The sequence below is a fragment of the Felis catus genome, chromosome B2 (assembly GCF_018350175.1).
Source record: "Felis catus isolate Fca126 chromosome B2, F.catus_Fca126_mat1.0, whole genome shotgun sequence".
In the NCBI taxonomy this organism is placed as follows: Eukaryota; Metazoa; Chordata; class Mammalia; order Carnivora; family Felidae; genus Felis; species Felis catus.
This window is the reverse complement of record NC_058372.1, coordinates 132,136,864-132,164,415: the sequence shown is the minus strand read 5'-3', so window position 1 is coordinate 132,164,415 and position 27,552 is coordinate 132,136,864. Positions and strand designations below refer to the sequence as shown.

At 38.5% G+C, this 27,552-nt stretch overlaps 1 long non-coding RNA gene across 17 annotated transcripts in view; it reads left to right on the top strand.

Moving 5' to 3' along the window:
* Positions 1 to 27,552, top strand: part of LOC102901364 — a 278,672-nt gene that overhangs the window by 129,396 nt on the left and 121,724 nt on the right. For all 17 annotated transcript variants that reach the window (XR_006598376.1, XR_002157540.3, XR_006598373.1 and 14 more), the window contains one exon: positions 13,232 to 13,333. This is a non-coding gene — a long non-coding RNA (uncharacterized LOC102901364). The remainder of the gene's footprint in view (positions 1 to 13,231; positions 13,334 to 27,552) is intronic.

Here is a 27,552-nt window from a genome sequence, read left to right as displayed (position 1 = left end):
GCACAGAAGTTTTCTCCTTGGAGAGTGAAAGGGAGGTGTGAACATGAGCAGTTGAGAGTCCCCAAAAAGATATGCTGAAGTCTTAATCTGTAATATCTATGAATTGTGCCCTTAACTGGAAATAAGTTCTTTGCAGATGTACTCAAATTAAGATGAGGTCATTAGGGTGGCCCCTGATCCAATATGACTATCGTCCTTGTAAGAAGAGGGAAGTGACACGTGATGTCATAGACACACAGGGAGAATGCCATGTGATAACAGAGGCAGAGACTGGAATGAGGCAGCTACAAGGCAAGGAATTCTAAGGATTGATGGCTTTCTCCATCATTTAGGAGGAAGCAAGGAAGGATTCTTCCCTATAGCTTCAGAGGGACCATGGCCCTGCCAAACACCTTGATTCAGACTTCTGGCCTCCAGAATTGTGAGACAGTAGATTTCTGTTGTTCTAAGCCACTCCATTCGTGGTTCTTTGTTACAACAGCCCTAGGAAACAAATAAAGGTCCTTTAGGGAAGCCTTGACTTTCTGCATTAATGAGCTTCGTCACCTCTTAAGCCTTTGCGCACAGTGAAGATCACAAAATCCTGTCATCAGACTTGAAAACCTTTTTAGATGAATACACATGTGTTTCCATTTTCCTTCTTTTTTCCTCATAAATGCTCATCTTTTCTTATGCTTCCAGAAACAGTCTTCTTACTCAGTGAAGAAATGAGATTGCCTGCCCTTTTTTCACTCAGTCTGGATCATTCCTAAGGGGTTAACTCAGGGCCCCTGCCCTGTCTAGCCCACTATGGCATCTCTCTACCACCCGGCCCTGGAGTATGGCAGGAAATAAAATGTTGAGATGATTGAAAAAGATGCAGCAGCTTACCATTTTGTTCCTATCAAGTGTTCTCTTAAGATATTTTCATCCAGCTCGTCTACATGCTATATTCATGATGAGTCAAGCAAGAGTAACCTCCTGGGTTTTCTTTGGGGTCCGGCACCCCTATCCTTTAACAAAAGTGTATGCTGACCCTCTGAAACTTTTTTTTGTAGATAACGACTCTCCCACAGCATCTCACAACTCTCTGGTAGAAGTGAGCCCTTATGGATTGCTTTAAAATGACTTGGAGTGGGAGAAAAGTAGAATCATCCTGCTCTTTTTATAAAGGTCAGACTGACTGGCTGCCTCAAATGATCACACTTATTTTACTTAGTCACTTTTTCCAAACAAGTATGAATATATTTCTGATTTCTTTTTCTCTCCAGTGACCCCCATCCACCCACTCACCACCTTTTCTTCTTAGCGTTTTCCCCTGCTGCCTCATCCACCTGCCTGCTTCCAATCAATTTCCAAAAGAAAGCATTGCATAAAAGATGTGCCTATTAATAATATTACTAAGAATTGTAGATGATGGAAAATATGGCAGAAAATAAAAGCTGTTTGTCAAATATGAGTCTTTTGGGGAGCGCTGGGTGCCCCGAGGGAAGAGTATGTGCCCTTACATCTCAGAGCACATGCCCCCCAAACCGCCACCCCCACCTCACGTCCCCTCAATCTTCTCCTCTTAATGCCTTCATGTGGGCTCATGGCTTCAGGAAGAAAAAGTTGGTGTCAGGCTCCCCTACCTCTCGCATCCTCTTCCTGTACAACCTGTTCCCATTATTCTCCTTTTTGAGAAGTTTCATTTGCCCTTAGGTGCTGAGTGATGCATGCATTTACAAGGTCTTCCTCTTTCCCATGGGGTCAAATCCTGACTCTGTTAGCTGTCAGCAAATTCCCTAACTTCTTTAGATCCAATCCATTTTTTATCTGTAAAGTAGGAATGACTGAAACTACCTTGCCGCGTCTGTGTAAGAATTAAATAGCGACGTTCATTCCTGGCCTTGAACGAGCATTCACTATAACAGGTAACTGGTTATTATCGTTGTTATTGTTAACGTTTCACTTCGTGCTCATTTCCAGTGGGCTGTCAATATTCTACTATAGAATGGATTCTTCTGCAGGTTCTTTAAAACAATCCCTATTTTGTGTGTATGTCAGGAAGTAGAAATCTTTGTCTACGTGTGAGCAATTTTGCTATTGCTTTGTGAGGTTTCTTAGACGTCATCATCCCTTATGAGGCCTTGCTGAAGGAGTGGAAAGGCAGCTGGTCCCCTGCGTCTCTTGTTTGTCTGGGAGCCCTTGTTGAAGTGGGCGTACAAAGACCGGCCTGATAGGCAAACAGCGATCAGGATCGAGCTGATGACGGGCACGGGGGCTGTAGCCATGGGAAAGCCTTGCTGAGGAGCCTTGGGTTGGGTAGCAATGTTTTGATGCCAGTTTTCCAGTTGCTTAGGTGCTTATTAATGCATCTTTCCCCCAACACTTATGTGAAGTCAATAGTGAACTAACTTTACAGATGGAGACCCAAAATGCTGAGCTTGCTCTGTCCAAGGTCAGCCAGCTGGCTAGTGGGAGGGAAAAGGTAACACCTAAGGAATTCCTCCCATCTTTCCCCATAAAGGCAAATGCTAATGGTGCTTAAATAAAGGACTCTTTCTATGCAGCTCCAACATGAATTTAAAATTATGTAGAAATGAATGAAGGGGGAGAAATTTACTTTGACCCTTTACATTGAAAATGTAGAAAATGATAAAGTTATTAAATAAGTCTTATGTTATTTGTTAATTGGTGAGGGAAAATGCCAATTAAATAAATTAGTTTGGAAGACCCAGAGTTTATCACTTTGTAAAGTTTTTCCTTTGTCTTATATTTTCCTTTCCTACATCTGTTGGCAGGTTTTTGTGGAGTCCCTGACTTCCTCCCACCCCTTTGATAATACTGTGTTTGAAACAAATAGCAGGAGAAAGCAAGTAGGAATTTCATTTTCAAGGGTTATTTTCTTTCTGCCTCTATTTAATCAGTGGTTTGCTGGTTTGTTAACTTCATCTTGTCAGGGGATAAAAGTGAAGTAAGTCTTTATAAAATATATTATCGATTTTACCTAACTCTAAAAGTGAACATGAAAAATTATATAACCCTTAAATGTCTTGGGCTTGGAGAAATGCCAGGGAAAAATTTATAAGGAACAAAGGATATATTTAATCCCTTTTACTATTTCTTTCTACTGCACTAAGGACAAAAGAGCATGCAGTTGGGAGACAGGATGATTGCCCTGAGTTCCTGAGCTCCCCTTTCTCCGGCCAGGAGAAATTGAGAGCCATTTACCTTCTCGAATTTTTCAGTTTCTTGCTCCATATATGGTAGAAATTGTAACTTCTATTTGTCCTGTCTGATGAACAAATGAGATAACATATATGGGGGAACTTTGTAAATTGCATACTGGGATGTGGCAACCTGGCTAGGCCGTGGTACTCAGATATTTGGCTACCCATTCTTCTAGATGTTTCTGTAAAAGTGTTGCTTAGATGAGCTTAACATTCAGATCAGTAGACTCGGAGTAAAGTATATTACCCTCCATAATGTGAGTGGGTGTCATCCGATCAGTTGAAGATGAACTTCTCTGGAAGAAGAGGGAGAACTTCCAGCAGACTGCTTCAGATCTGAACTGCAATTCTTGGGCCTCCAGCCTGCTGGCCTGCCCTGTGTGTGCACTTTGAACTTGTTAGCCCCCACAATCCCTTAAGACAATTCCTCAAAATAAATCTCTCTCTCCCCATATATAAATGTACAGATTCTATCGGTTCTGTTTCTCTGAAGCCCTTGCTAATACACATACCATTATACAAGACAAAATATTTTTGATAAGCATCTTTTGTTTTCATTAAAAACATTTAATTTTCTCTCTTATTTTCTATTGCTTGAAAGAGGTTAACTCCTTGATAAAGAGATCTTTCCTTATATTTTTGGATGAGCTTTATTGATTCATTACAATAAACTTCAGGTTTGTGGGCATTATGATAAATTTTGAGAATTTTTCACAGTAGCACAACTCACCAACATTATTATGGAGGATATTTCTATCGCACCAAAATTTCCAGCTGTGTTTTTGCAATCAACTCCCTTCTCTAATCTTCTGGGCCCAGGCAACGAGTGATTTTCTTTTTTCTGGAATTTAATAAAAAATGAATTCATAGAGTGCATAGTCTTTGCTTTACTTAATGCATTACTTTTGACTCATCCAATTGTTGCATATTCCTTTTTTATTGCTAAGTAGTACTCTACTGTAGGAAAAAAATCACGTTTATATATGCTTCAGTTGATAGGTATTTGGATTCTTTCCATTTGGACTACTTTGAAGGAAGCTACTATGAACATTTGCATACAGATTTTTGTGTGGAAATATGCTTTCTTCTCTCTAAGTAAATGTATTGAGGAGAAATTGCTTGGTCATAGAGTCAGTGTATATTTGTCTTTTTAAGAGGGGAGCCAGGGGGCTCCTGGGTGGCTCGGTAGGTTAAGAGGGGAGCCAGATTGTCTTCTAAAGTGTATTCTATATGGAATGTATCGGGATTCCAGTTGTTTACCTTCTTTCAAACACCTGTTAATTTAAAACTTTTTTGAATGTTTGTTTTTGAGAGAGACAGAGACAGAGACAGAGCATGAGTGGGGCAGGGGCAGAGAGAGGGGGAGACACAGAATCTGAAGCAGGCTCCAGGCTCTGAGCTGTCAGCACAGAGTCCGACATGGGACTCGAACCCACAAGCTGTGAGATCATGACCTGAGCTGAAGTTGGACGCTTAACCAACTGAGCCACCCAGGCGCCACAAACACCTGGTAATTTTAGCCATTCTGGTGAGAGTATCGTACCTCATTGTGGTTTCAGTCTGCATGTGGTAATGTTAATCACGTTGAAGATCATTTCTTGTGCTTATTTGCCTTCTGTGTATCTTCTTTGTTGAGCTTTGTATCCAAATCTATTACTCATTTGAGAAATGGATTATTATTAGGTTGTGAGGATTTTTTATATATTCTGAATACAAGTCGTTTAATAGATCTATGTTCTACCCTGTGGATTACCTTTTAATTTTCTTAAAAATATTTTGAAGAGCAAATGCTTTCATTCTTATGAAATTTGATTTATCAATTTTTTTGTGCTTTTTGTGTCTTACTTAAGAAATTTGGCCTAATTCAAGGTCACAAAGATTTTCTTCTATGTTTCCTCCCAGAAGTTTTGTAGTATTAGTTCTACATTTGTAGGTCTATAATGCATTTGTAGTTAGAGTTTTTATAAGGTGTGAGATAAAGGTGGACTAGATTTATTTTGTTTTAACCTTAGATGTCCAATTGTTCAAGCACCATTTGTTGAAAAGATTATTGTTTCCCAACCGAATTACCTTGACACCTTGTTGAAATCAATTGACTACATAAATGTGAGTTTATTTCTAAAATCTCTATTTGGTTCCATTGACCTTCATGTCTATTTTTTATGCCACATCATGTTGTTTTGATTACTAAGATAGTACAGTTAATCTTTAAATCAATGGAATATGTTCTCCAACTATTTTATTTGTTTCCCATATTGTTTCGGCTGGTCTACACGAATTTTATAGTCAAAGTGCCAATTTCTGAAAAAACAAAAGAAGAAAAAGAAAGCTTGATGAGAGTTTTATCGGATTGCATTGCATCAATATTAGTTGGGGAGAATTATCTTTAAAATATTGAGTATTTTCTCCACCAAAAAATATTAGAACTAAAAAACCATTTCAGTACAGTTACAGGATACAAAAACAATACACAAAAATCAGTTACATTTCTCTTTACCCAATAAAATAGGAGAAAGAGAAATTAAGAAAAAATATCATTTAAATTAGCATCAAAAAGAATAAGTTACTTAGAATTAAATTTAACCAAGGAGGTAAAAGATCTGTCTGTACACTGAAAACATTAAGACATTGATCAAATAAGTTAAAGAGGCCACAAATAAGTGGAAAGATGTTCATGAGTCAGGAGAACTTATATTGTTAAAATGTCCATACTACCCAAAGCAGTCCACAGATTCAGTGCTATCCCAACAAAGTTCCAATGGCATTTATCACAGAAATAGAAAAAAACAACAACTCCAAAATATGTATGGAACACAAAAACCAAAGTAGCTAAAGCAATCTTGAGAAAAAAAAAGCAAAACTGGAAGCATCATGCTTCCTGATTCCAAACTCTCCTACGAAGCTATGGTAATTAAAATGGTGTGATATTGGCCTAAAAACAGACATATAGATTGATGGAACAGAATAGAGAGCCCAGAAATAAATCCATACATATATAGTCAATTGATTTTTAACAAAAAGGCCAACAATGGGGAAAGGATAGTCTCCTCAATAAATGCTGCCGAGAAAACTGGATAGTCATGCAAAAGAATGATACTGAACACTTACCTTAAGTCTCTCACAAAATCAACTCAACGTGGATTAAATACTTGGACATAAGACCTAAAACCATAAAACTCCTAAGAGAAAACATAGAGGGTGTGCTGCTTGGCATTGGTTTTGGCAATATTTTTTTTGAATTTGACACCAAAATGGCAACAAAAGCAAAACAAAAAACAAAACAACAATAACCAAAAAACCCACAACTGCCCCCCCAAACAAACAAACAAACAAAAAATACAAGTGGGACTGCATCAAAATAAAAAGCGTCTGCTCCTCAAAGGCAACTGTCAACAAAATGAAAAGAAAACTTATGGAGTGGGAGAAAATATTTGCATTCCACATATCCAATAAGAGGTTAATATCCAAAAAAAAAAAAAAAAGAAAACAAATAAAAGAAATTCACATGACTGTATAGCAAAAAGAAAACCCAACCCAATTAAAAAATGAGCAAAATCTGAATAGATATTTTTTTCCAAAGATGACATAAAAAGTGGCCAACAGGTAGATGAAAGGTGCTCAACATCACTAATCATTAGATAAATGCAAATCAAAACCTCATGAGAAATTATGTCACTTGAGTCAGAATAGCAAGTATTAAAAAATAAGTAAGTGTTGGTAAGGATGTGGGAAAAGGGAATCCTTATGCACTGTTGGTAGAAATATAAGCTGGTGTAACCACTATGGGAAACACTACAGAGTTTCCTCACAAAATTAGGAATAGAAATGCCATATGATCCAGTATTTCCACTACTTGGTATTTACCCAAAGAAAATGAAAACACTAATTTGAGAGGGTACATGCACCCCTATATTTGTTGCAGCGTTATTTATAAAAGCCAAATATGGAAGCAACCTGTGTCCATTGATGGAAAAAGAAGAGATGGGGTATACACACGCACGCACACACATGAACGCACACACATGCACACACACACACACAAACACACGGGACTATTACTCAGCCATAAAAAAAGAATGAAATCTTGCTATTTGTGACAACATGGATGGACCTAGAGGGCAATATGCTAAGTGAAATAAGTCAGACAGGGAAAGACAAATACCATACAATTTTACTTATATATGGAATCTAAAAACAAAACAAAAGAACAACAAAAAACACAGAAACAGACTCATCAAAATGGAGATCATTGCCAGAAGAGAGGAGTGTGGGAAATGGGCAAAATAGATGAAGAGGTTTAAGAGGTACAAACTTCTAGTTATAAAATAAATAAACCACAAGAATGAGAAGTACAGCAGAGAGACTATAGTCGATAATGTAATTATTGTCTATGGTAACAGAAGGTAATTACACTTGTTGTGGTGAGCAGAGCATAATGTACATAGTTGTCAAATCCTGTTGTATACCTGAAACTAATATAATGTTGTATGTCAACTATGATTAAAAAGAATAAGCACGTAGCTCACTGGGAATTTATCTTTATTTCCTCTAAGCTCGTCTACCAAACTCAAGTAGATCATTGAGGTTAGAAAGTTAAAGGTCAAAGAGGCTACCCTTTGGAAGTGCTGGGGAGAACTGAAATAATTGTCCTCTTCTCTGGAAGATGAACCATTGCAGGAGGTTATTACAGACCCCTAGAGTCAAACCTTACAGATTTGTATCTTGGCTGTGCCCCTTACTAGTTGTGTGACCTTAACCCCTCTATGCCTCAGTGTCCTTATCAGTAATATGGGTATAAAACCTTATAAAAATCATACTTTTGAAGTGCTTGGGTGGCTCAGTTGGTTAAGCGTGGCTCTTGGTTTTGGCCCAGGTCATGGTCTCATGGTTCGTGGGTTCAAGCCCCACATCAGGCTCCACACTGACAGGGCACAGCCTGCTTGGGATTCTCTCTTCTTCTCTCTCTACCCTTCCTTTGCTCATTCTCTCTAAATAAACAAACAAACAAACAAACAAACCCTAAAAAAAATAGTACTTTCACCGTGTGGCTGTGGTTAATACATAAAGGAATAAAGGAATACACAACATGAGCTCATACATAAAGTGAGACTTGGAAGAATATCTGGCACTCAAGATGCATTCAAATGTTAGCCATTTTATAATTTTGTTGTTGTTGTTTATTTATTTTTCAGAGAGAAAGAGTGTGAGTGGGGAAACGGGTAGAGAGAGAGGGAGACACAGAATCTGAGGCAGGCTCCAGGCTCCAAGTTGTCAGCACAGAGCCCGATGCAGGGCTCAAACCCACGAACTGTGAGATCAGGACCTGAGCCAAAGTTGGACACTGAACCGACTGAGCCACGCAGGCCCCCGTATAATAACCTTTATTTCAAAACTATTGCTAGCCTCTTCAGTGTACTCGGGAAGTAAAGTTTTTCCTTGGTTACGTCTGTTTCAGTTCCTTTACCTCCGTTATCTGTGCCCAATCCTACAAGGCTTTGCTGTCAGCTCTGCTTCCAAGCTGCAAATGGAGTTGATAAAATAATCCCTCATGATTGCTTAAGATGCTTCTCCTCCCAGGAACATTTGCATTTTTATAGGAGACTCAGCAAGATACAAAAACGTCCTGGTTCTAACAAATTAATTGCTGGCTCAGGCCATTCAGACTGGTCTGCTATGCTGTACAACTTCGGGGTGCCCTGCTTGTCAGCCGATGAAGAAAACAATTTGGGATAGTGGTTTGTAAAATTTACACGTTGGCATCTCTAGGATTTGGAGGGGATGTAGAAAGCAAACTCAAAGGACTCTATTTTCTCCTACCAACCTGTGGGATCTTTAAATTTCATATAGACATCTATTGACTTTAAGAAGAAGGCTTGAAGTCCACAGTTTAGGGTACAGTACTTTTTCCCCCTAATAAACAAATTGATGGAATGGGAAGATATTTTTCATCAGGAGGGTATCTAAATCCCTATGACTCTGACAAAACCAGTCCAATTTTGGAAAATGCTTGAGATTCTCATGATCAAGTAGCCTGTTACTACTGTTCAGAACACACAACCTTCACTTCATCTTTGTAGGTGATCTGGACCCCGTGAAGCTTGGTGAAAACCAAGTGTCATTGTATGACTGATACAGTGAATACTGAGATGGCTGCATTCTTCAAATGCCAACGGTCTTGTGATTTTCTTATCCACAAATATTGTTTATTTAGCAAATCCAAAGGGATTTGCCTAAAATGCTTTTTCCCCCTGATTATGGAAATGATAGAACAAAATTTCTCACATTCTCTCCATTCTCTGCTTTTGACTTTCAAGATCTTATCTCTCAGACTTTTTCTGCATTGACACATCTTTTAAATATAGTCATTCACTATTAGAACGGGAAGAGGCCTTCTAAAGGGGCATCTTGAGCAAACTCCTATCAGGGAAGAGATTTCTCTTCATCATATGTCACAGAAGCCTACATTTTCAAATGCTATCAACGGAAATAAAGTGTAAAATTTCTTTAAAATACAGAGCACATCCTATGAAGACTGGCATCTGAAAATTGCCTGAGCTAAGTTACATAAAATGCCTGAGGTGGTGTAAGTAAATGTTGGGTCCCCAAGTAAAAATGATAGGAAATACCAGCAGTGGAAGGATTGCAAGAGTTCAAACGATGCCTACATGACCGGATATTTTCTTCTTTGATCAAAGCCTTATTTCCCCTTCCTGTGAGCAGATCTAATGCCTGTCTCCTTTGCTCATCCAACCAATTATGTTTCCTGCTTCTGATACATTGTCTGCTTCACTGGCCTCCACTCATGATTCATTAACACAGAACACAATAAGCCCCTATTAATCCATACCTGGGGATGGCTGGGCAAAAGAGATGTGTAGGTTATTGGTTGTGCTTTCTAGGTGGAAAGAGTTCGAGAACTGGCTGTGATCTCTAATCCTGGTCAATTAAACAGACTCAAAAGGGAGTCTTTGGGTATAGTGAACTAGGCACGAGTGTGCATACGCTAGGGAAATTTTTGTCTGTGCTCCCAATCTTTGACTAAAAGTTGGTCCTTTGAGCCCTTCACACTTAGGTACACACTTTGGTTTGGTCACAGGCTAACATCCTCTCGCCAAGGATGGATGGGCCCCATCATGTGGGGAGGTGGCCCCTTTGAATTGGCAATGGCCCTGGGTTTGTTTTAATATATATGTTCCATGGAGTTACTAAGAAAGGAGCTATCTAAAGTGGAACAATTTTCTGTGCAGCCAACACGGATTGAGTGTGTGTTCATATACAACTCAAGGACTTGTGGTCAGATATAGGAGATGACAGAACCCCTTTCACTACTTTGCCCTGGAATCCTCCTTAGGACTCACTTCCCTTTCCCACCCACCTATTTATTTATTTATTTATTTATTTATTTATTTATTTATAAAGTTTATTTCTTTGTTTTGAGAGAGTGAAAGAGTGAGCAGGGGAGGAGCAGAGAGAGAGGGAGAAAGAAAGAGAATCCCAAGCAGGCTCTCTGACCTCTTAGCAAGGAGCCTGACATGCGGCTGGAACTCAGGAACCGTGAGACCTTGACCTGAGCCGAAATCAAGTCTTAGCTGATTAAACCACCAAGGCGCCCTACCCACCCACCATTTAGGTACCACATCGCTCTCACACATTCTCCCTCTTGCTCTTTGGTTCTCTTAGCTTAAGTCCACTTATAATATTTTGCTGTTAGTTTACAAGTGAGTTTGCCATGGTTATTCTACTCAGAGAGGGCCCTCACACTTCAGTTATCCTCTGTAGCTCTTTGGAAAAAAAGGTTAGTGTTCCATAAGTTGTTAAGAGGTATTCTAACATGGTCAAGTATGTTTGGCAAAGCCACATTCTACATCTCTGTATTTTTTACCATTAAACGTGATGATTCAAACCCATCTCAAATTTAAGCGGGAAGAAAACAAACCAGAGTAGTAGGTCGTTGCTTGATTCTTATGACTGGGAAATCCAGAGGGGGAACTGGCCCCAGGGATTCCACCAGGAACCCAAGATACATCACCAGATCTTCTTTGTCTCCCTTTACTGGCACTCCCACCCTCAAACCTTTCAACTGTGCTTGTACCTGCGAATTTTGTGATCTTCTTGCGTGGATGGCTTTGTACCCTGCACTGCTGGGTTGGTGGCAATGAGAGGAACACATTCACAGAGATTTTTAAGCTAATGCCATCCCAGTTTAGTGGCCTCCTACATTAAATAGAGAGCCTTCTCGCTAGGAATATGTATGCCAAATCTCAGAACAGGCTTTCATTTGCCTGACTTGGATTGTAGTCTAAATCTGGGATGATCACCACAGCCAGCAATACTAGCCTATTGTGATTTGCCAACGTTTGGTTCCTAGGCCACATCTTGTGACCAGGGAAGCAGCTTATAGTGATTGGCAACTCTAACAGCATTTGGTAGAAAGTCTAAGGGGAAGTTCATCAGAGGAAAGAGGGTATTAATGGCACAAGTGGGAGAAATGACGTCATGCACGTAGTACCAGTGGCTGTCCCTAAACACCTGACTATTGAAATCATTTGGGGAGATTTAAAAGCCATTGATGGGTCTCACACCCAGTGATTCTGATTTAATTCATCTGGGATGTGGCCTGGGTTTTGGGTAAGGAATTTCCTCCACATTCTAATGTGCAGCCATGGCTGAGGACTCCTTGTCTAGTTGCTTTTTCAGGTCATCGTCTTATACCTTTCCAAATTAACCCTACCTTTCCAGAGAACCCTCAGTTCTCTGCTTCACAAAAGCTTTGATTTCAGACGAATATATTCAAGACTCACTCCAATTTGATTTCAAACTCCTTTTCCAGTCCTATCTTCCACTACTATTTTTCCCCACCCTATGTTGCAGCAAATGTGGAGTGTTTCCTGATCTCTAGCCACCTATACAATACCTGGAGTTTCTCATGTGTAACTATACCATTTCTTCAGCTTATAGCAGTGCTGGAAATGTCCAATATGGTTGCCACTAGCCGCATGTGGTTATTGAACACTTAAAATGCGGCTAGTGTGATTGAATTTTAAATTTTATTTCAGTATACCCTTTTTAAAGATTTCCTTCTTTATTTTGAGAGGGAAGGGGGGAGGCAGAGAGGGAGAGAGAGAATCTCAAGTAAGCTCTGCGCTGACAGTGTGGTGCTCAACATGGGGCTCGATCTCGCGAACTGTGAGATCACACCTGATCCAAAATCAAGAGTCGGACACTTACCTGATGGAGACACCCAGGCTGGCCCCTATTTCAGTATACTTAATATAAATCTAAATCAAGTTAAATGTAGATATACCTAGTGGCTACTCAGGGCAGATAGAAAGTCACCATTCTGTTAAAATTTACAAAATCCCTTTTGTGTAACTCTCCTGAAGCTTCTCTGATATCTCCAGCTGAAAGACTTATCTTATTCCTTTTATTTACTGAGCGCTCAAATTGGACATGGGAAGGACACTTATTTATACTGACCCATATTGTTCTTCCTGTCTCTCCTGATACTAGACATTTTTTGAGAGAGGGAACTGAGGGGGCTTGTGTTTAATAAAAACTCAGTAAGCATTCATTGAACAAAGGCAGACAAAATTGCACCAGCCATAACCATCGGTATGTACTTACACACTGCAGAAGCGCAAAGGCAACAAATACATGTATACTGGGGTTCCCATGTTCCAAAGTGTCGCCAGGGAGATGGAAAGCACGTGTCCTGGCTGTGTGAGAGGAACCGGGTCAGTAGAATAGGTGGGAGAGAATGATTCATCCATAAAGTGACCACTGAGTGATAACCTATTTTGTTTGGCTCTGAGGCAAAAATAATGGCGGACATCGAAGGTACTAATGATTTTTTATTAAAATAAATGAGGGGCACGGCATGAGGGGCACTGAGACTATACCCTAACACTTCATGAAGGGTTCTGGGATCAGTCCTAGTAAAACAGTTAAAATTCAGCCTGGCCCACGCCTTTTTTTTTTTTTTTTTTGGTGCAGAATTCGTTTGTAAAATGATGAACTCTCACTTCCTAAATTTCCTGCAGGTGCTCCCGGTGCTGGGGAAATGTCACTGTGAGAAGAATAGAAAACTTATTCCAAAGAGTATTGAAGACTGACTGAATCAGGTCTGGAACATTATTGAAACGGTAAGATAAACTCAAGTCCTTTCTGATAAAAGAAAAATTCTTTTTTAAAAAATGTAGTCCCTTCTGAATTATGGCCAAGTGTCACCGGATCATTTTCAATGAAGTTTTATCTATTAACAGCGAGGAGATGGGACTAGGTTCTGGGCTCCTCCTGGGAGCCCTGCAGCTTAGGTTTCTCTCCCCTGAGATCCCTGGTAATGGAAGCAGCTGAAGCTGGAGGTCATTAACATTTTGAGAACACCGCAAACTGACACTGTGTAATGTTATGACATTTCATCTCAAGACATTTCATCTCCTTTAATCAGTGTTTATGTTGGTGATACTTCATAGTTATTTGCTTTCACATAAAAATGGAACACTTCGGCATGTCATTAACATACGAGTAATTTATTTATTACCCCTTGCAATTGTTTCTAGCTCATTCTTTCTCTCCCCACCCCCATGCCCCCCTTCCTGTGTTCCTCTTTCCTCTCCCTCTCTTCTCCCCTTCTCCCTTGCTCCTTTTTTTTATTGTTTCTGACTTTAAAAAATTTTTTAACATTTATTATTGAGAGACAGAGAGTCAGGACATGAGCATGGGAGGGGCAGAGCAAGGGGGAGACACAGAATCCAAAGCAGTCTCCAGGCTCTGAGCTGTCAGCACAGGGCCCAACACAGGGCTCGAACCCACAAACGGGGAGATCATGACCTGAGCTGAAGTCATACGCTTAACCCACCGAGCCACCTAGGTGCCCCTATTGTTTCTGACTTTTGCTTTCATTCATGGTAGTTTTGAAAGTGCTTCCAAGTTTTCCTTCTGTTTTCTTCTCAGCAAGTGGGTGGTCTTGGGGTTCACACACCTCCTTCTTAGTAAACTGTAAGTACAGAGTCTGGAAGAAATACAATTTCACCTCTCTAAAAAATGCTAATATTTCTCATTGTCCTTGGTGAGGAACAACTCCTTCTCTGCACGCTGCTCCATGGATGACTTTCTTCCTCTCATTTGATTCAAATATTGTCATGAACTTTTAGTGTCTGTTTTCATGATTCCATTTCCCTTTCTTCCTCGTGTGGGGACACTTTATCTTACTTTGAAGCGACTTAAACTTTTCTTCCCTTCTCAGATCCCTTTCATTAAATGCAAACTGATTGGCTATTGATTCTTTTATATTAAAAAAAATTTATTCCTTAGCATAAGTAGATGGTTGTGCATTTAATACCAGGGGCTAGGTGTCATTTTCTTTATTCTAGAATAAATAAACAATTTTTATTATACATTTCTTTTTAGGCTGAGTGGTCAAGATTTAACCTCAGTCTAAGGAAATATTTCTCAACCTTGAAACTACTGACATTTTGAGCTGGGTAATTTCTTGGTCTGGGGGACTGTTCTGTGCACTGTAGAATGTTCAGTAGCATCCCCGACCTCTGCCTACCAGAGTCCAGTAGCACTTCCCAGTTGTGACAGCAACAGGTGTCTCCAGACATCGCCTAATGTCTCCTGGGGTGCCAAATAGCAGTACATTGAGAACCCCTGGTTTAGTGGAATGTCCCTCATTTTTGTGTGGTTATGTCTAAGTTCTAGGGCAGAGACTTGAGAAAAGATGGAGATGGCTTTTCCTTGAAACTATTCTTCATCCACATAAACTCTTCATCCACGTGAGCTCATCCAAGGGGTCCCTATTCCCATGGCGACCTTACACCTTCCATCTAGGAAGGGCTCTCAGAACAGCTGTCTCTGCTCTGCCATCAGGCACAGGCGCCATTGTTCCTGCATTGTTGCAGGATGTTCTACCAGGTGGCCTCAGGCCTGTCCCGGTGCCATGCTGGGGAGACAAGATGAGGGATAGGAATACAGGAATCTTGAATGGCTCTGGGGAGACAAGATGAGGGATAGGAATACAGGAGTCTTGAATGGCTCTGGTTTTCCTCCTGGGGGTAGTGGCCCAGTTGGGTGTGATCTTGGATTCCCAATTCCCTCTTGGGAGACCTTCTTACAGGACATGCTCCTCAGGAACCCATAGTTGTTTCAGCTCTGCTTCTGCTATGATTCTCCTTGTCCCCTGCGGTCCTTACCATCTTAATGTAGTCTGAAGACAGGCTGGACTAGTTCTTTATCTAATTTTCCAAATATGGTGTTTTATGGCCTGGGATTTATGTACTTCCTTGTTGTACTTTTGACACCAAAAAGGTTTTCTCTGCTTCTATGCTATATTATCCCTCCCTAAAGCAACGAATTCTTCTGAGTGAATGGGTAGAATAAAGGATACAAGAAAATGAGAGGAAAAAAATATATATATACACACATACATATCCCCATCACTTGTTTATTCTGGTGCTACATTTTTATGGGAAGATAAATAAAGGGTAAAGAATTGGGGCATCTGGGTGGCACAGTCGGTTAAGCATCCGGCTTCAGCTCAGGTCATGATCTCAAGGTTCATGGGTTGGAGCCTTGCATCGGGCTCTGTGCTGACAGCTCAGAGCCTGGAATCTGCTTCGGATTCTGTGTCTCCCTCTCTCTCCGCCCCTCCCCTGCTCACACTCTGTCTCTCTCCCTGTCTTGCAAAAATAAATAAAATGTTAAAAAAAAAAAAAAGAGTAAAGAGCCATCTATCTTATCCGCAGTGTACAGAAAAATGAGTAGGCCTGTGGGGAAGCAGGGGATTCTCAGGGAAGCAGAGCTTAGATGATGGTGCTTCCGAGCTGGGTATCTTGGGAATAGGACGGAATTAGGAATTTCCCATGAAACTGGGAATCCAGGATGACAATAGTATCTGTGCACTATGGTTTTGCTTTATACTAGAGACGCAAGGGTTCCTTAGTAATCCCCTGCAGTTCTGGTCGTCTGATGCTCATTAGTCTTTGCAAGACCTCTTGTCCACTCCTCACCTCCAATTTCCCAACTTACATTTGGCTTATATTATTGTCTTTGAAAGCATTAATGTAAACCATGCATTATTTCACATAGTTTTAAGTTACATACATGGTGTTGTGTTTCTTGTTTTTGTCACTGATTACTTCGTATTTAGGATCTGATGGGCCTAAGGTAGTATCACTTTTCTTGTTGTTTTAAATTGCATTTCTCTGATGACTAATGACTTTGGACAACAATCATATGTTTTGTTAAACCTCTGGGTTTTTTAGCTATGAATTGACCCAAATATCCTTTACTCATCTTTAAAATTTGAGATTCTTATAACTTTCTTCATGTGCATATGAGTTCCTTATATATCCCAGATAATAATTCCCTTGTGGTTTTACACATGGCAAATATAATATCTCTGCAACATCTTTTTGTTAACTTTATTCACAGAAATTCTTAATTTGATGTGATTAAATGCATTAACGATGCTTTTGGAATTTTGTTTAAGAAGTTCCTCTCTAACCCTAGGGCACATTATCTCCTGCCTTTATGGTTTCTCTGGATTTATTTCTTTAATATATCTGGATTGTATCTTTGTATGTGGTGGTAGGTATGGATTTTCCTCCACTATGAGCAATTATCATCATTTACTAAATAGTCTGATTTGTGATGCCTTCTTTATTATATAATAATAATTCTGAGATATGAGTCTTTCTCACAGAAATTATGGTCTTGAGGTCAATTTCTCTCTTTTTGAATGGATATCATACTGTTTTTAATATAACGGCTTTGTAGTAAGTCTTAGTAGCTGTGAGGCCAAGTGTTCGTCTCATTTGCTTATCATTGTGATATTGTCTAGAATCATGATTCAGGGTTGCTTCTAAGCAAATAAGTACGGACTGTCAGACCACACACCAGTATTAGCAGGTAAACTAACGGAAGTAGAAGTAGTAGAAGGTGTTGGGCCTATTGCATTCTGGGGAAGAGCACAAAAAGTAAGTAGGAATAAACATTAGACTCTGAGAAAGGAACTCTAACTTTGGGCTGCAGGGTTGTTAAGCCACATAATTAAAAAAGCACCAGCTTCTAGAAATTGTAGAATTGAAAACCATAATAAATGCACTTAAAGCTTAATGAAAGTGTTACATAGGGTAATGGAAGCAAATAAATAGAAAATTAGTGAACTGTGATATAGATCTTTAAAAATCCTATAAAACACGGAGGGTAGTGACAAGTAGATGGAAAATGTAAGTGAGGTTGATAAACATGGAAATTGAATTTAAGGGCCAACATGTATCTAATTAAAATTCCCGAGGGACAAAATGTATGTAATTTCATCTACATAAATCAATAATAATGTCCAATTTGTGGGGTAAAAACAAAGCAGCAATGAGCTAAATGTTTGGGCTAAAATAGTGGGAAACTGGGAGGAAGTGATTAGAATTTACTTTATCCTAGTAATTGTTGATTGTATTGTTGGGCAGAGGGTAAAGATACTGATTACTGTTAGACTTTGCCAGCTATGCATATTAAAATATCAAAGTAATCACTAAAAAAATAATAACTGAATATTTACATTCCAAAGTTGTTAAAGGAAAAAGACTGGAAAGCAAAAGGAAAAAAAAAGAAAGATGGAAAGAGAAAAAAAAAATCACACATTTTGGGACAAATAGGAAGTACAAAATAAAATGATAGAAGTAAATCCAAATATACTAAGTTTACTGAGAGACATTAAAACTGGCATAGATCATCAGACTACATTTTTTTTTAAGTCAAGCTTCATTCTGTTTAAAAGAGACACACTTAACCATACATAAGCACACAATATCAACAAAACTTCCAACGCTATTAGATTGCAATGCAAAATTGCAATTTGATCTACAAAATAGGCAATTTCATATGGTTCTAACTAATATCATGGTGTCACAATGTAGACCTTTTGACAGAACGATCTTTATCGCATGAGATAAGGAATATCATTGTATATTAATAAAGTTTAAATCTGTCAGGAGAACATAACACTTCTTGAGAATATAGCAGCAGAGATTAAAAAATAAATAAAGTAAAAAAAAATTGACAAAATTACAGGAAGAAACAGAAATATCCAGAATGGTAATGGGATGTTTTAATACAACACTCTCAGTTTTTGATAAATGAGCCAGAAAGTAGTTGGAACATTTGAATAGCACAATGAAGAAGCATCATGTAGTAGACAATGTATTTTTTCTATTGGAAAATAGACATATTTTTCAAAATCACAGAAAACATTTTTGGAAATCAATCATATTTAAGACCATCAATTAAGTCTCAATAAATATCAAAGGACCCGTATTATAGAAATACAAAGTTTGTCGACCATAGAGCAAGTGAACCTCAACAGATTTCAATGAGTCAGTATTATACACATCATGGTTATGACCACAGTGCAATTAATCAGGAGACAAACAAAGAATAATTTCTAGAAATCCCTTGCATTTGGAAATTTAAAAACATGTTGAATAACTCAGGCCAAAGATAATATTTTAAAAGAATTAGAGCATATTTAGAATAATGAAAATAATAATTTTAAGAGTACTTCTCAGCCTTGTGGGACACAAATTAAGTAGTCCTTAGAGGCAAACTTACAGACTTAAACCCACTATGAGAAAATAAGGTCCCAAATCATGAGCTAAGCATCCACAACAGAAGCTACAAAAGGAACAAGAGAACAAATTTAAATGAAATAGAGGCTAGCGCATAACAAAGAGAAGAGTATAAATCAATGAAATAGAAACAGATGTTAGAATTAATAAAAGCAAAAATTGCTTCCTTAGCAAGAAAAAAATAAAATCCTCCAATCCCGACATAATTGATGTACAAGAAAAATAAGCAATATGAGCAATAAAAAAAGAGATATCATTAGAGACAAAATTGTGATAAAAGATAATAATTCTGGAAAACTTTATGCCGAAAACAAAAATTTACACAAAATAGACAAATATTAGAAAAATATAAAATAAAATTTATTCAAGAAGAAATATAAAACCTTAATGGATCTAAAACCACAAACAATTGAATTAATAATTTAAAGTCTTCTCACAAGGAAAATACGAGGTCAAGATAGTTTATAAGTAAAAGCTATGGAGAATCCAAGGAATACATATCTGCAATCTTATGTAAATTCTTCTGGAGCATAAAAAAAAGGAACATACTTTCAATATATTCTATAGCCCAGTCTAATGATAACACCAATTCCAAAGGCAATGAAAGAAAGAATGATTATAGGCAAGTTCCATGAATTAAAGTATGTTCAGAGTTATAAACACAATATTAACACATTAAATCCAACAATGTGTTAACAAAGGTAAGGTATCACAATTAATTTTCATATATCCCAGGCATATAAAAGTGATGACATAGTAACAGATTAATGGGGAAAATGTTCTTATCAACATTTATAGCAAAATATTTGATCATTCATAATTCAAAAATAAATAAATAAATAATTCACAAATAAAAACTCCTGAAAATAGGAAGAGAACTCAGCCTGACAAGTACACCTGCCAATAATCTATGATAAACATAGCATTTAATGAAACATGGTAGGCATTCCTTTTAAAATCAGGAATGCAACAATTGACTACTAGCACTAATTTATCATTGTTCTTGACATTCTCAGTTGTGCACCAGAGAAACATAAAATATAAAGTGATTGGAAAGAAACAAAACTATCATGATTTTTGTCCTAGTAAAACCCAAGTGACACACAGTCAAATTATTAGCAATAGTGCTAGTTTAGCAATGTTCTTAAATGTAAGATTACTACCTGAAAATATCAGTAGAGCTTAAAAATCAATTGAAAGGATATTTAGCATTATAAAAAATAACACATATAGAAATAAACCAAACCATAGATGTGCAAACCTTTATTGAAAGAAGTTGAACTACTAAAAGACATTAAAGAAAACCTACCGTGCCTACTATGTGCATGAGAATAACCACACAATAGAACATCTTTATGATTAGGTGAAGAAGAGGTGACCCTTTTCCTGCACAGGTAGGGAAGTCAGAGTTCACTGACGCACACTTGATTCCCCTTGTGAGAGAAATCACAGGCTGAGGGGCTCTCCTGGCCCCAAACTGTGCCACCTAGGGTGAGGGGTGACATGGGCAAAATGAAACCTCTCCTATTATCTACTTTAATGTGTTTATGCTTGGATTTTTTTTTGTTCTCCAATCACATGCTGGAATTCTCTGCTGGGCCTCCAACTCCCACAGAGTACTCTCGTCTGTGGATGACTAACAAAATTGAAGTTCTGTGGGAAGATGATGGTAAGGAAGTCCTATTCCACCATCTTGAATGTCTCTCTAAGAAGACTTTTTTTTTAAGTTGATTTACTTTGAGAGAGAGCGAGAGCAAGTGCATGAGTGTAAGTGGGAGGGGCGGAGAGAGATGGAGAGAGAGAATCCCAAGCAGGATCCAGCACTGTCAGCGAGGAGTCTGACATGGGGCTTGAACCCATGAACCGTGAGATCATGACCTGAGTCAAAATCAAGAGTCCATTGCTCAACCAACTGAGCCACCCAGGTGCCCCAAGAAAGACTTCTTACAGCCAGAAAAAAGTGCACAATTGAGAAAATATTGAACAATTCAACAACAGCAAAAGGAATTTGTTTATCAAAAGGTTCTATAAAGAAAGAGAAAAGACAAAGCTCCAAAGTGGAAAGGGATATTTGCAAGACAGAGACAGATTAAGAATCAGCATTCCGAATATAGAAAGAAGTCTTAGGAATTAAAAAGAAAATTCAAACAACAACCCAACAGAAAAATGAGTAAAAGATATGAACAGATATTTCACAGAAATGGAAACACAGTACGCATTAATTGTATAAAAAAGCAATAAACCTCACTACGGTAGTTCTATTTAAAAGTGCAATGAATTACCATTACATACTCGTCCTATGAATACGTACACAAAATATAATATACATACTTTGTGTTTCAGTACATTTGGGGTGTCATAACAAACAGCTTTAACAGTTTATAACACAACAGAAATTTATTTCTAATGGGACTGGAGCCTGGGAAGTCCAACATCAAGGTGCTAGCGTATTTGGTGTTTGGCAGAGGACCTGATTCCTCCTAGATGACCATCTTCTCACTATAACCTCACACGGCAGAAAGGGTGAGGGAACCCTCTAGGAACTCTTTATAAGGGCAGTAATCCCATTCATAACCCAATCAGCTCCCAAAGGGCCAACCTCCTAATTCCATCACCTTGGGGACTAGGATTTCAATAGATGAACTGTGGGGGAATGCAAGCATTCACCCCATAGGACCTAATGACGGAGACTTCATAAATCAGGTGAGTATACACAGACCCAACCAGCATGAAAAACAAGTGGCACTCTTTGGTAGAGTTGGACACGCACAGTCTTCAGAAGTCAACAATTGTATTCTTGCATGCATTATATATCATAAGGAATCACTTGCTCATATACCCAAAAGAGAGTATAGGAATATTTGTACCTGCATCATAATGGCACCCAACTGGCACAATGTCCTTAGGAAAATGGAGGAGCAAATTATACAATATTCACATAATGAAACATCTATTCAACAATGAGGTTGAACTACAGCCCTGTGCATCCCTGTGGGTGAACATTAAAAAGTAATAATTGAGTAAAAAAGGCAAGACCTTAAAGAATGAATACAAGATTTCAATATTATAAATTTCAGAAAATAAGCAAAACAAAATATATATTAAAAGAAACGAGAGAGTGTGATTAAAAATTAAAATTCAGGCTAGTGAGTTCTATTGGCGTAGAGTGAGAATGGGGAAAAGGAAGATGAAAAGCAGTCAGTGGTGCCAATAATAGTTTCTTTTCTGATTGGTGGTGGTTCCTGGGTGTTTGCTTTACTTTTTATGTTCATGTTTGCATATGTCACATACATTCACTTCACATGTCAAATGTTCCCAAACAAAAAAGTCCAAGGCAAGTGCCCTTTATCTCTTTATTAAAATGACGGAAATTTGTCAACATGTGCTATTTTTTTCCAATATGCTAAAATAATCCTTCCCTCCTTAAAAATCTATCCTCTTTACCCCCTTCTCTTTATTGTATTTTATTGTATTAGTATAATTTTTTTTACCTGTTTACTCTACTTGATGATAAGTTCCATGTGCTGATTATTTTGTTTGACTTACTCCTCTCAAGTCTAGTCCCCTGCTATGACTTCCCATTAGCCATATCCAACTGGAAATATGAGAACAAGCGAGTCAAGGTGAAGTAGTTTTCAGCCTCTGAGAGCAGAGGGCAGAGTCAAGAGGTATAAAGTATAGTCTCATTGGTTTCTGTAACCTCATGTACACCTTGCCCATTCATTACATACGGTAGTGGCTTCTTACTGTTGCTGATCCTGGGATGCATTGATTTCTCTTGTTTATTTCCTAAATATTTCCCAACATATCTAAGTAGCTCTTTCATTAAAACCATTTAATTTGTACCATCTGTGGTAAATTTTTATTCCTGCCAGAATCTTTTTACACACCTGATCGTTCTCAGTCACTGCATTTCCTCAACATCTAGAATACCTAACCCAGTAGTAACTAATGAAAAACCAGCAAAAACAAAAACAAAAAACAAAACAAACAAACCCCCAAAATAGACTCTTGTAGCTTAGAGTTTGAAATGACTTATTAGAGTATGTGATCCAACTTTCCCTGTTATAGATGTGGTAGCAGGTCTTGAAGAAGCCAAGCTCACTGGGAAAGAAGTCTTGTGCCCAGCACATAGCCCTGGCTAGTGATAGATGGCTTCTTGATAAAAAAAAAAAAAAAAAAAACACACCACATACAATTACCACATGATTATATCCCACCAGTAGCAGCTGATTAGGTCAGGACTGGGAAATTGTCTCCAGGATTATAGATTCACCTACTGGCTAGAAGCAGCTCATGAGATATCTAGCATGGGGCCTTAGCCCAAACAAAATGATAGTGATTAAATAAGCCTCATCAGATTCTCTTCCTTGGAGAATTTGACTGCAAAATACCAGGAGAGTGCTCTACATGTAATAAAGGCTAGTGCTAAAAAAGACACAGAAATCAGGTATCAGAGGCTATAAGATGGCAGTGGTCACGAGAAACTGTGAGTGTGTAGAGGTTATGAATACTTTGAAGTTCAAAGTACAGATGTCATGACTAAGCAGAAGCTAAAAGATATACAGCAGTAGAGATAAGGAGCTGAGTCACAGTATTGGCAAGAAATTGTCTAGAAACTTACAAGTTAATGTTGGTAGTGAAGCGACTTTGGATCCTAAATTATTTTCTAAATCCCACACTTTATTCCTCTCCTTTGAGGTCCAGAATAGACCTGTTACTGGGTTAGTGCAGATTTCCTTAGTTCTTTTTTTCCATCTATATTTTAACAACAAGCTCTCATTATCAGAGGTTCTGGCAAATATAAAAAAAAAGTGGAGAAACCAACGCTGTGGCTCTCAGTTTGGTATTCTTTCCACCATATCACTCACATCAAGGTATCAATCAAATTTGAATCTCCTTTATGCCTCCTTCCTATTCCAGCCTGGCAAGAGAAAGTTTACAAGTCCACTCTTTGATAATTTTACCATACCATGATTGCTGTGCAAAATTCTTCTCTTTTACGTGATCTGTGTGAGTTGTGGAAAACATTTGACACCAACCAGTGGATGATCCAAGGGGTGAGCTCAAATTTCCCCAAATTTACAATACGCATTTTTTACAGATGATCTAAATTGTAAGTAGAGAAATGGGAAAGTATAAATATCTGAAGACCAACAGTGAGAATTACATAAAAGGTAAATTCTTTCATTCCTCCAAAATGCTCATCCTTACTAGCCACAATCCCAGGAAAAGCCACTCTGAGAATAGGATGTTGGGTGGAGAGGCAGCTCAATGGGGGAACAAGACAGAATGAAATGTGATGCTTGGAAGAGACAGCACTCAGCAGTAGCATCAGGGGTGTATAAAAAGCAGACTGGCACGGAGGAGTGCATTCTTTTGGATGGATTCATAAAGGGGTGATTAGTATGAGAAAAGTGTAGGGGTGTCATTTATCTTGATTGTCCCAAAGCCCTTGACAGAATACTTTTCTGAGGACTCTCTCACAAGAAGTGAACTCAAATTGCCTTGAAAATTGGCTGATGAGTCCAAAATAAAGAAAAATGATAAACGGCAAATGCATCTAGTTCTAGGAAAGTAGCTGAAAATGACAAAAGAATTGATATCATTTTTTTCATTTTCTCACATCTTCAAAAGTTACCTGAAGGTAGTTTTTTTAAAAATATGCATTGAGTTAAACTTACTGGGTGTGAGGTACCTTGAATGCCGTGACTATTCTGAGCTGAAATAAGAAGAGTTTATGTTGCTTCTGGGAGCAAGAGGTGGTGAGATGCCATTTGAAGGCCAATGTATGAGAATTTCTGGTATGTTCTTTATTGTGGTATATAGGAATTTCAGGACAAACTTTTAAATCAAGATAATTCTGGGAAATTCTGGACTTATTTATCAAGAAGTGAGATTTATGGGGTGCCTGGGTGGCTCAGTCCATTGAGTGCCCAACTCTTGATTTGGGCTCAGATCATGATCTCATGGTTTGTGGGATCGAACCCTATGTCGGGGTCTGTGCTGACAGTGCAGAGTCTGCTTGGGATTCTCTCTCTCTCTCTGACTCTGCCCCTCACGCACACACTCTCTCTCTTTGTCTCAAAATAAATAAATGAATAAACAGTAAAAAAAAAAAAAAAAAAAGAATCGATTAAAAAAATGAGATTTGTGATTTCCTGATAACAAAAAGTTTAGGATCCAGGATAAGGGAGTTGAGGATTGCTGGCACACATCTTAAACATGATATAATGGTATAAACTTGGAGATAATAGAGCATATGAACATGGTTTCTGGTTTCTTTGATTCCCTTTTCCTCTCCCCTGAAGCCTTTTCTTCTTTTCTTTTCTTTTTTTTTTTTTTTCAACGTTTATTTTTATTTTTGGGACAGAGAGAGACAGAGCATGAACGGGGGAGGGACAGAGAGAGAGGGAGACACAGAATCGGAAACAGGCTCCAGGCTCTGAGCCATCAGCCCAGAGCCTGACGCGGGGCTCGAACTCACGGACCACGAGATCGTGACCTGGCTGAAGTCGGATGCTTAACCGACTGCGCCACCCAGGCGCCCCGCCTTTTCTTCTTTTCATAACCTGAGAGATTTAAAAATGTCACCTAGATAATGTCATTACCCTTAAAACCCTTCAGTCTTCCATTGCTCTTTGAAAATAATTCAGAGATTTTGCTAATCATTGTGTTTTCTACCTGCTCCATCACTTACAGGTCTGGCATATTGTAGGAACTCAATGTCTGCTGAAAAAATGGAAAAATTTAACGAATGATGAACGAATATAAATGCAGTGTAAAAATATTGCTGAATATTTAACCTGAGTTTTCTTCTTTTTTTCTCCTGAGGTGTCTCTACCACAGCTGTAGGAATGTAGTGGCAATTCCTATCAATAAAAGTGATGAATGTGGCTGACAGACAATATGAACTTTCAAACATCAGGTTATATTTTTAGTGCCGTGTCTGATTGGTTCACCAAAACCAAGAATGCATTACATTTGGACGACATTACACCCGTCAGGCCACTCTAAAGGTTATGCAAACTGTGATCTACATGACTTCAGATCTGAGAACAGAATCTGGGGATCTGAGAACTTTCTCACATGTAGGACATATGTGAGTTTTCAGTGCCTTGAAAGTAGGTACTTAGCTTTATTCATCTTCTGTTCCCCACAGTCTCTGTGATTATACCTAAGTCCGAGTTGGAAATTAATCTGTATTTGTTTGTTTAATGGAATTTGAAAATAATCATAAGTATTCTTGTAATATATATTCTCATTTTGAGATAATTCCAGTTTATAAACTAGTATTTTAATAATGCATAATTGGTTAGTTTATTTAAAAAATCCAAAGTGGAAAATCATAAAGGTGATTCCTATATACCTTAAAAATTTAACTTTTTAAAAAGCTTTATTTATTTATTTATTTATTTATTTATTTATTTATTTATTTATTTATTTTTATGTGGAGCTACTTTGGGGGGGGGGGGTCAGAAAGAGGAGGACAGAGGATCCAAAGTGGGCTCCACACTGATAGCAGCAAACCCGGCATGGGGCTCAAACCCACGAACCATGAGATCGTGACCTAAGTTGAAGTCGGTTGCTCAACCGACTGAACCACCAGGCACCCCAAGTTTATTTAGTTTTGAGAGACACAGAGAGAAACATGATCTGGGAAAGGGCAGAGAGAGAGGGAGATAGAAAATCCCAAGGAGGCTCTGCACTGTCACCGCAGAGCCCAACGTAGGGCTTAAACTCACAAACTTTGAGATCACCACCCAAGCCAACATCAAGACTTCCATGCTTAGCCCACTGAGTCACCCAGGTGGTCCTTAGAAATTTAACCTTTAAGACATGAAGCTTACCTTTCTTCAGCAGTTTTTGACCTAGGGATCACGCCTATTCTTTGGCCATTTACATCCTATTCTTTGGGTCCATTGATAAAAATTCTGACTTATTTGTATTATATTACAATCTCCGCAAGCATAAGGCATGATCCTAAATTTGCATACTCTTGTAAGTAAAGTGAGAAGTGAGACACGCTACCAGTTCAGAATCCTTTTAGGTTTTTTATCTTTCTTTCCCTTAACCTTATACAGTTGTCCCTCCACAATTCTTTTGACAGCAGATATTTAAGTGAGTTGCCTATTTGGGGTGCCTGGGTGGCTCAGTCGGTTAAGCTCTGACTTCAGCTCAGGTCATGATCTCACAGTTGGTGGGTTCGAGCCCCATGTTGGGCTCTGTGCCGATAGCTCAACCCGTGGAGCCTGCTTCGGATTCTGTGTCTCCCTCTCTCTCTGCCTCTGCCCTGCTTATGCTCTGTCTCTCAGAAACATAAATAACCATAAAAAAAAAAGAATTTAAGTGAGTAGCCTATTTTTTAATCTTTCCAAACTATTTCATTTCACATTGATGGAAACAATTCTATTTTTTTCCCAGGTGCATTTAATTAGCTTATTCAATAGCAATTTAAATTACATACTTGTAATAACCAGTACAATCAACATAAATAGATCAGAAATAGACATACTCTTTTTTTTTAATTTTTAAAGTTTATTTATTTATTTTGAGAGAGACAGAGTGTAAGCCAGGAAGGGGCAGAGAAAGAGAGAGAGACAGAGAGAGAGAGAATCCCAAGTAGGCTCTGCAGAGTCAGTACAAAGCCCAACGTGGGGCTTGAACTCACAAAACTGTGAGATCAGGACCTGATCTGAAATCAAGAGTCAGACACTTAACTGACTGAGCCACCC